This window comes from Capricornis sumatraensis, chromosome 2 (assembly GCF_032405125.1).
Source record: "Capricornis sumatraensis isolate serow.1 chromosome 2, serow.2, whole genome shotgun sequence".
NCBI classification, from domain to species: Eukaryota; Metazoa; Chordata; class Mammalia; order Artiodactyla; family Bovidae; genus Capricornis; species Capricornis sumatraensis.
In genome coordinates, this window is record NC_091070.1 from 110,904,635 (window position 1) to 110,915,441 (window position 10,807).

Below are 10,807 nucleotides of genomic sequence, written 5' to 3' on the forward strand. Positions count from 1 at the left end.
GATGGATGCCCCCCGCCCAGTGAGATCAGGACCCCCTCCCCACCCCTCCCTCTGGGAGCCTGAAAGCTGGTGGCGGGAGGGGCAGGAAGGGCCTGGGGTGGGGAGGTCTGCCACTGAGCTCAGGAAGCCAGAAAACTTCAGGGTTCCATGGTCAGGGTTCCGGTTGGGAGTCTGGAAGAGAGAAGGGGAAATGAATAAGGTCAGAGGCAGGAAGGAGGGGACCGCTCAGAGACGCGGAGCCAGGAGGAAGGTTTAAGATGGGCTGGGAGGGGGAAGATACTGTAAGCTTGGGGAAAGGACAGCAGAAACATGGGGAGGATTGGGCGGGTGGGGCGCAAGAGAGAGGAGCAGGTGGCCACAGTGTAAAGAAGAGGAAAGCTGGAAAGAAGGGAGGAGACCCAGAAAGTCAGCAACTGGAAAGGAGGAGGACCCATGAGAAGAATACAGGGCAGGATAAAACTAAACAAGAGGATTAAAGACCTACACGTAGGACCTAACGCTGTAGCTCCTAGAAGCAACCGCAGAGGAAAAGCTTCACGACACTGGACCTGGCGATGCTTTCTCACATGACACCAAAAGAACAAGAAACAAAAGCAGAAACAGACAAACTTAAAGTCTCCTGTGCATCACAGGACACAAGCAGCAGACTGAAAGGGCAGCAGGAGAGAATATTTGCAAATAATATGGATGATAAAGGATTAATATCCAGAGTAGTATAAAGAGCTCCCACAGTTCAATGAAAAAAAAAAAATAACTTGACCAAGAAATGGGCAAAGGACTTGAAGACATTTCTCCCAAGATGATATACAAATGGCCAGCAAACATAAGAAAAGATTATCAACATCACTAATTATCAGAGAAATGCAAATCAAAATCACAATGAGATGTAACCTCACATTTGTTAGGATGATTATTGTCACACACACACACAAACACACACACACACACAACAGGATAGGGAGACATTGGGACACTTTGCCCTGTTGGTGGGATTGTAAAATGGTGCAACTGTTATGGAAAGAGTATGCAGTTTCCTTTAAAAATTAAAAATAGAAGTACCACGTGATCTCACAATCCCACTTCCGTGTATATGTCCAAGAGAATCGAAATCAGGATCTTGAAGAGATGTCTGCACCCCCATGTTCACTGTAGCATTATTCACAATAACTAAAATATGGAAACAACCCAAACGTCCATCAAAAGATGTACGGATTAAAACATGTGGCATATACTCACAATGGAATATTATTCAGCCTTTAAAGGGAAGAAAATCCTATCACCAGTGTTACAGTATGGAAGAACCTTGAGGACATTATGCAGAGTGAAATGAATCAGTTGCAAAAATACAAATATCCTTTGATTCCACTTCTATGATGTATCTAAGTAGTTAGCAGAAAGTAGAATGATGCTTCAGAGTCTGAGGCCAGGAGTAAGGGGAGGTATTGCTAAAAAGTTACAGAGTTTCAAGTTTCCAAGATGAAAAAGTTCCAGAGCTCTGTTTCACAACAACGTGAATATACCTAACATTATTGAACCATACACTTAAAATTTCTAATTTTATGTTATGTGTTTTTATCACAATAAAAAAAATGTTTAATAATTAAAAGGACAGAGGACTGAGCAAGACTGGAGCCGCAGCTCCAAGGGAGATGGTCTATGGCTCTAAACCTCTCCCAGTTGTGAGGGGAGCATTGCAAGCCTTGGCCCTGCCACCCCCACCCTCCCAGGGCCCCTCTCCACCCTGGCTGCTTCCAGATGTGTGTGTGGATGGGTACAGGTGATAAACACACAGACTGCCCTTTGTAGAATGAACTAGGGCATTTGGAGCTCAGCACTGCTACCCAGCTCAGTCCTTCCCAGCCCTCAAACCCCACACAACAGGACCATAGCAGACGTCAGATCCTACCACCCTGACCGCTAGAATCAGGGGGACGTAGCTCCTTGGGCAACGGTCCCCCTGCCCAGAACAGCCCCTTCCTCCAGCTCCGTCATCAACACTCTCGACCTTGCTGCTTCCTGGCCCTTTTAGCAACTGTGCAAGGAAAACTGGGGAAAGGGAATGTGATCAGCTCTCCATTCCACAGCCTCCCCCAGCTCAAAGGCAGTTCAGAGATGGTCTGCACAGGAGGATGGGGATAGCTTTGGGGACATCTGTTTGGGGCGTGGCTAGGGTTTGCTTGTCTCTGGGAGCAGAGGAGGTCAGGGAGAGGCAGCTGGAACATGGGCCGGGAAAGGCTGAGGAAAGGGCTTCGCTCTGGGGGAATGTCAAGCCGGAACAGCGGATCACTCATTGTGAGCTCTGCGGACCTAACTTCCAGAAACAGAAGCACAGAGGCTCCTTTGCCATCACCGTCTCCCCTTCCTCACCAGCCTGAGTTCTCCTGCCTGAAGCAGACCTTCACAGGGGTCAGGACTCCGCAGCCTTGCTCCGCCCCACCGTGCAGAAAAGAGGCTCAACCGAGTTGTTCACTAACAGTAAGCTCTGAGGGTTGAGGGGTGTGAGATCATCACCATCTGATGCATGTATACACACAACCATAACAAAAAACAGAAGGAGGTGAGTGCTGAAATTTAGGACACACTCCACACTCCAGGATTCAAAGGAACAGGAAAGAATGCAGGGCAACAGCGCAGGAGGCCCTGAAGTCAGCGCCTCCCAGTATGTCTTCAGTGCAGCAGCCCCCCACTCTCACGCTCCAAGAGTTCAGTGCCGGGTTCTCCGCGCCAGTCACAGCCCGGTTCCCCCTCTCCCCAGCCCCCACATTCCTTCATCCCTGATCACTTTACCCTTCCTTCCCTCAGCCCACTCCATCTGCTCCCAATCGGACCCCAGTCCCATTGCCACCTGCCCCGCTGTCCTCCCCGACTCCAATCTGCACAGCAGCGTCTATTTACCCATCAAGTCAGTCCTCGCCCCAAAATCCACTTCTGCTCTCAAAGTTCCAGGCTCCGAAGATCTGCAGTTCCAAGCATCCGGGGAAGGACTTCCTGCCCCGCTTCTGCCATCCCCAGCCCCACTGAGAATGATAGGCACAAAGAGTCCAAGGGGAGAAGTGGGTAAGAGGGAGGCCCAGGGATTCAGGGAGACACGGCACGAGACAGAACTAGAGGGAGGCTCTGGGAGCGGACTTGAGCCAGAGAACGGGAGGGACACGCCCAGCCTTCCCAGCCCGTGGTTCCCCCTTTACCTAGGAGGACCCTGTGAGGGGATCCAAGCTGGCAGGACAGGGGGCCAGCGCTGACAGCCCCAGTCTCCTCTGGCTGCTCAGAGCTCATCCGTCTGCAAAGTTACTGACCAGCTTTCTAGACCTCTCCAGGGCAGCGTGGCATGGCTGCACAGGCTCCGGGGCAGATGAGAGGGGTACACATGTTGGGAATTAGAGGGCCCAGGTGGAGGTGGTGAGCTTAGCCAGGTACTGGAGCCACCCACACTCACAGACACACACCTGAGCTGGCCCAGCCCTATGTATATATATGGAGATACGCACACACACCCCCAGCTCTCCATTGGCTGGCCCAGCCCTCCTTTCTCATCAATATTAAACAGTCAGGCCAGGCAGCCATTGGCAGAGAGATCTGGGAACCCCCCTGGGAGCTGGGGGCGGGGGCTGGCCCTGGGGGGGGCCGGGAGTGGGGGAGCAGGGACATCTGTTCTCCATGCATATTTCATAAGCAAGAAATGGAGAGCTGGGGAAGGGGTGGGGCTGGGGCGAGAGCCAGGGCAGGATCGCAGATGAACCCCCTCAGTCTCTCACACCAGAGGCGGCAGGGACAGAGGCCCCTGGCAAGCCAGGTTAAACCACGGTCCCTTCGGAGTCCCAGCTGGACTGTGATAGCCGCTTCCCCTGTCTCCTTTTCCCTGGGAGAAAGACTCCCCAAGGTACTAACAGGGGAGTCCAGAAAAGAGCTAGTGGACAGCACTAAAGCACGGAAGAGGACCCTAGAGCCCTTACCCTCACCAAGCTCTCATTCTTTGCAAAGCTGGCTCCCACCAGCCCGCTTGCCAGGCTACCTGTGGCTACTGTTCAGGCCCCTGCCCTCATCACCCCTGAGACTCACTGCACCCTCTTATCCCAGCCCCCAGCTTCCCACCTACCCCATCACCAGAGGAGGAGTGGGGTCAGATGCCTGACGCAGATCCTACAAAGGGTTTTTCTAGGCTGGCTGGCCCAGTCGGACCCACTGGGAATTGGGGACTCTCAGGAGGAAAGAGGTGAGGCTCAAAGGAGCAGAGCACAGGAGTGCCGAGAGAGGAGGAACCGGGCTGGGAAGGACATTGGGGGAGGAGGGCAGGGCACCCAGGCAGGCGCCAAGCATGCTGGGGCATCAGATGAGCAATGCAGAAACCCAGCTATAAAATAATATGCAAATGGGCATTGATTAAGTCCACATCAATAGCTCAGCTGCCTCCAGTCTGCGTGTGCATGTGTGTGCGTATCTGAGGGGGTGTGTTTGTGTGAGATGAAGGTGGCAGGAGCAGGGAGCAAGGGGAGCACCACAGAGAGGCAGTAGGCTTTGCTTCAGTACCTAAAGTTCTCTTCCCCACTCAGCTGTTGAGCGTCTTCCCTGAACCTTTGTGAAGATCCAGAAATGAACCATGGCTGGGAAGACTCCAGAGACTGTACGATACAGTGAAGAAAGCTCTGTCGGCTGTGTGACTTTGGACAAATAACTTAACCTCTTGAGCCTCAGTCATGTCCAACTCTTAGCGACCCTCTGGACTGCAGCCAGCCAGGCTCCTCTGTCCATGGAATTTTCCAGGTGAGAATGCTGGAGTGGGCTGCGATTTCCTTCTACAGGGGATCTTCCCGACCCAGGGATTGAACCCACATTTCTGGCATCCCCTGCATTGGCAAGTGGATTCTCTACCACTAGCACCACCTGGGAAACCCTCTTAAACCTCAACCTTTCTTTTCTGTAAAATGGGATTAATTATAGCTGCCGCTTAGGTTGCCAGGGAGATTAAGTAAGATAATGCATGTCATGGGCCTGGCCCTTAGTAGGCGCACAGCCTACCTTCAGGCTTCTGGAAGCACCTGCCATTTCCCCGTTGCTGATCAACCTTTTCTGGGCTTTCTCCAGGGGAAGGCATTCCCAAAGGGGAATCCTGTAATTCTTTCCCAAGCTCCCCCACCCCTCCCCACTCCCAGGTCTGGGAGGTGCCAAATCCCACCTGGGCAGGCCCAGACAGGTGCCCAGGCGCCAGCAGATGGGCTGAGCTGGAGGGGAAAGGAGGTTTGAGGAGGGGGGCTGGGGGGCAGGGGATCAGGTGGCAGCTCAGTTCTTGCATCATCATTGCCATGGTGCTGATTAAAAACCAATCTCTACCTAATGAGCCCCCAGCAACAACAATCCTACCTCCCCCACCCTCCTGCCCTCCACCCCATCCAAGGAAATTGGGTGACTAAGAGATTCAAGAGAGAGTGCCATGGAGGAGAAGAAAGACACAGGACAACTGGGAAATGGAAAGGAAACAGAGGAAAGGAAGTGGGAGACATGGGGAGACACTGAGACAGGGAAACGAGGAGAAAACAGCGTTGTCAGGGCACAGACACGGGAAAGATGCAGAGGAGTGGGAAGACTCCTGAGGGGGAGAAGGGTAGCGGGGACAGAGGTGTGGGGAGAGACATGAAAAGAGGAGACGGTTAGGGAGACACAGAGCTGGGTGAGCTGCGGATGTGGAGAATACACAGACATTCAGGGACGGACAGAAGCTGATGCTGGGAGAGAGTCCTGAGGGCCTCTGAGACAGCATGGAGATACACAAGACACGAGGGAGGCAGAACGCAGAGGGTTGTGAGGAAACAATAAAATGACTGGAGACAGGGAGGCAAGGTGGGGAGACAGGACAAAGAGAGCGAGAGTGAGGACGTTACTGGCATGGTGAGGCCTGGCTTCAAGGGTGAACAGCGAGAAGAACGGCAGCAGAGCCTGGAAGGACCCTAGAGGCAGAAAGGAAGCGTGGTAGCGTGGAGATGGGAGACAGAAACCAAATCCTGCTCCCAGCCTCCCGCCTTGTGGGCAGTTTGGCTCAGATACGGTGGCTCTGCAGCCTCCATCCCTGCAGCACCCGCCCAGGCTGTGCCCAGCGCGAGTTGAGGGCTGAGGGTACAGACGGGCGAGAGGGTGCTCTAGGACCACCTCCGCCTCCTCTGCTGTCCTTCCAGGATCCTGGACTTTGGAGCCTCCAGCCTCAGTCTTCACTCAGAGATCAGTTTCTGTTCCTTGGGAGAGCAGCTAAGAAGATCATAGGCATGTGATAAAGAGGGCTTCCCAGGTGGCACCTGTGGTAAAGAACCCACCTGCCAATGCCAGAGACACAAGAGACAGGGGTTCGTCGACCCCTGGATCAAAAAGATCTCCTGGAAAAGGGCATGGCGACCCACTCCAGAATTCTTGCCTGGAGAATCCCACGGGCAGAGGAGCCTGGTGGGCTAGTCCACAGGGTCGCAGAGTTGGACAAGACTGAAGTGACTTAGCATGCACACACGCACATGAGATGATCATTGTGGTTTATTTGCTAATTCGTGTCCCACTCTTCTGACCCCATGGACTGTAGCCCACCAGGCTCCTTGCCCGTGGGATTCTCCAGGCAAGAATACCGGAGTGGGTCGTCGTGCCCTCCTCCAGGGCATCTTCCTGGGCTAGGGATCAAAGTCAGGTCTCCTGTGCTGCGGGCAGATTCTCTACCGGCTGAGCCACCACGTGGTGATGAGGAGCTAAAAACAAGCAGTGGTGGGCAGAGCTACTAATTCTTCTGAGCTTGGGGCCGGCAGACCAGGGTCCGAGTCCTGGTGACCTTGGGCACACCATTAACCTTGACTGAACCTACGTTGTCATCTGTGAAAGGGCGACAGTGTCACCTCCCTCATAGGGCTTTTGTGCCACTGTGCGTGGGCAAGTGTTAGGCCGCCTAAGCCCTTAGGTCGTGCACTGTGACTCAAAGGTGGCAAGAAGCTTCTCTGCACATGTATACGAGGCGTGATGACTGAGGGAGGCTGGGGGCAGCTCGGAGGTCAACCTGGGTTGCCAGCAGCCCCACGCCCTGAGTGTGGAGGAGAACCCTGGGAGTTGTATAAGGGCCTTTGCTGTGTTGGGGGGGCAAGAGGATGGGGATGGGGGTGGGAGGGTGTGTGGCTCTGTGGCTTTATTGCTGTTTTGCATTTTATAAGGCATCCCCTTTTTTCAGATTGGTGCTCACTATCTCTTTTCATCACCACACTGCAGGCCTGTGAGGTAGGTGGGGGGGGGGGGAAGGGGGTGGGGTAGAGAAGACACAGGGGCAGGGGCCTGCTCCTTGAGGGTGGGGGTAGGGCCTGGAGGAGCTGGAAGCCGTGGGTTTGGCAGGAGAGGGGGTGACATATGTGGGGAGCCCTGGGGACCCAACCAGGCAAGCGACTGGCAGGGAGAGCAGACGGCATTAACCCTCGCTGTGCCACACCGCCCGACCCTCCCCCAGGAGTGGCTGGGGGGCAGGGCTGTTATCAGCTGTGCTGGGGTCACGGAGCCTCTGGGCTGGAGCCTCTGTGTGCCTAGGAAGCGGCGGCTGTCTCGGATCTCCTTCCTTCCCTCCTTGGCTGCTTCCAGGAGCTCTCCCTCTGTCTCCCTGTCTCCACCCCTCTGTGCCCCGAGGTGACAGCGGGTCTCCACCACCCTGGCGGACAGCGCAATCTGTCCCTTTCTCTGCCGCCAGCCCACTGGAAGCCCCTGAGCCCTCTCTCACTCCCGGGCCCCCTAGGCCTTGTCGCCTTTGTCTTCCCTCCGCTCTGCTCACCTCTCCCCAGCTCCGAGCCCATCCTCAATCTCATTAGGGCTTCCTCCGACCACTGCCCACCCCACCCCCCCCGCCCCCCGCCGCCTCTCCTACCCCCTCCCCCATCCATCTGTCTCCCCCAAGCCCTCCTCTTTGTGTCCACCCATCTGTCACCACCAGCTCTGCGCCCACTCCCCCTGGCCACGCCCGCCCGCCCGCCTGGCCTCTCTCCCCTCAGGCTCAGCTCCCTCGCAGGCTCCTGGGCTCCTTCCCTCCTTCAGCCCAATGAGGACTGCCTACTGCCACTTGCCCTTCCCTCCTTTCTTCTTTTCCCAGATGTCCTTTCGGCTCTGTTGTTCCTTCTTTCCCTCCAGTTTCTCTAACTCCTCCTCAGTTGATGGGGGAAGAAGGAGGGGACTCTGGGGTCCTGGCCCGCAGCCCCTGAGCAGCCAGCCGGCCAGAGCCAGCGCTGGTGACAGTTACTCACAGTTGCATCATCTCCTCAGGCCTCCTGAGGTGCCCCCTCCCCTCCAGCCTCCACGGCCTCTCTGGATGGGGACAGGGGCTCCAGCTGCCCCCTTCACCACAGCTACGTGCAAGCCCCTCTACCTTCTGAGTGTGGGGCTCCGGAAGAAATCAAATCCCACCTGACCCTGACCTTCCAAGGCTCTCTGCTTCCCAAAGGTCACTTCAGCAACCCCTACCAAGCTTGTTTTGAGATGGGGAGGCTGAGTTTCAGGATGGCATTTCTACCACGCTGCGCCACTACCCACAGTCATCTGTCCCTGTGTTAGAGGGCGATCAGCCCCCCCACCCCCACCCAGCCCCCACCAAGGCCTCCCTCTCCCATGGGAGAACTTTCTAACCACCTCAGAAAGCTCGTGAATCAGCCAACCCTTCAAGCCATCCCCTGTTCTGAGGGGTTTAAGATGAAAGGGAAAAGGGAAGAGAGGCGGCCAGAGCCGGGCAGGGCCTCAGAGGACAGCCTGGTCTGACTGCACACAGATGAAAACACTGGGGCCCAGAGAGGGGAGTGCCCTTTCCAAAGTCACACAGAGCGTTGGAGGCACTCCAGAAAATCTGGTCCTGAGCCCTTCCCACAACTTGAAACTCCTCCCTACAAGGCTGCCCAGAGCAAACCCTCCATCCTCTGAACTCAGGTAGAACCTGTTTACAGCACGGATTTTGCACGGAGCAAATGCTGCCTTGCCTGGTTATTTATCCCATGCTGCCATCGAGACTTTGGATCCCAAGTCCCTATGGGAAGGTGCCGTATCTCATACCCTTTTATGATGCTGGGACAGAGTGCCTTGCCCCCTGTCAGGCTCAATAAATGTTTATTACCGCTGTAGCTGCCAGTGGAGATATAAGAAATGTCTCACACAGCTCTAATGTGCTGTGGAGCCTTCAGCAAGCCACGTCACTCCTCTGAGCTGCCGTTTCCCCATCTATCAAATGAGTTAGACCATAAACACAATTCCTAAGGTCTTATTATATGGTCCCTGAAAGAAACAAAGTCCTTTTAAACAAGGTGGGATGTTGGTGCAGAACACCAGACTCTGGATGGGAATACCTCCTCCCAGGGTGCGCCTCTGGGAGCAGTGACCCAGACGTTAGAAACAGGAAAGTAAAGCCTCTACTCGGAGAAGCTGGGAAAGAGAAACTAGGGAACAGAAGAGCCTTCGGTCTAGTTTCCAGGGACCAGGTGTCACAGAGGGGAGACAGGACAGACTGGGCCCCGGAGCAGGGTGGTCAGTTACTCAACTGTGCACGAGGGTTGGGTGGAGGAGGCGCAGTGTGAGCTGGCAGTGGGTAGGAGGCAGGGAGGGAAGCCCTGTGAGCAAGGTGCGGGGAAGGGATGACAAATTTCAGAAGGCACAGGGCTGAGCAAGGCCTTGGACGGAGAGAGAGGAGGAGGCTAAGGAGTTAAGTCTGTGGCCTTACGATGCTGCTGGTCAGTCCTGTGTGGTTTTCGGGACACAGGAGGAGCCAGGGGAGGAGTCAGACTGTGGTCTGAGAGGGGACCCCAGTGAGGGTCTATGCCCCTTCCATGGAGCCCACAAACCATGTGCTTCGGTTTTGTAAGTTTCGGGGAGAGGAGGGAGGGTGGGGTAGGCATAGTGCGGAAGGCGAAAGACAAGCTTTGCTGCAGATTCCTCCCGAGGTGGCGGGGACTGACATCCTGTATCCTTCTCTCCTATCCCTTGATTCTTCCCAACCCTCTGCTTCCCTGTTCAGCCCCCTCACTGGTTCTCAGCCACTTCCCCACTTCCCGAAACTGCCAGCAGGATGAGGGAGCTTAGCGCTCTGTCCGCTGGGAGACCTGTTGGCCGAGGGAGGCGTGGAGTGGGCCCAGGCGATGGTGGCAGCTGTGCTCAGCTCCCGCCAGCACGGAGCAGCCTCTCCAGCTCAAACCGGGAGGGGTGTGGTGGAGGGAAAGCAGCGGGGTTTATTTCTCCCACAGCCCCAAACCCCAAACAGGTCCCCTGAGGGAACCTGGGAAAGAAACCTCGAGAAAAATCACCTCTCAGCAGGATTTGCAAAGGTAAATAGTTCAATCAGGAAACTAAGAGGGGTGCTTAGGACTCTGAAAAAGGCCCGTTCTTTTCCATCTCTGCTGTCTTCACGCACGTTGGAGACAGGCTCTTGGCCAGCAGTGAGGAGAAGGCTGGCTTCAGCTGCCACTCCTGCAGGTTTGCTTCCACGCTCAGCTGATTCAGCCCCTTCCCAGCAACATCCAGCAGCTCTGCCACACTCCAGAATTCTGCCTGTGAGGACCCAGGGAATTCGAGTACCTCCCTAGCGCAGAGATCCTTTCTAGAAGAGTGTAAAACTGCTCGTTTTGGTCTACATCATGCCCACTGACAGAGCCCAGACTGCTTAGCGTGCCACCCAAGCGTCTTTGCGACCTGCCGCAACCTCACTGCCTCAGTTTCTATGGCTCAGGCACACTGAACAACCTAGTCCTCAAACGTGACCCATGCCTTTTCCTGGCTCTGTGCTTCCACATCTGGCGAGCTCTAAATCGCTGCCCAAGTGCTTCCTCTCCGCAGC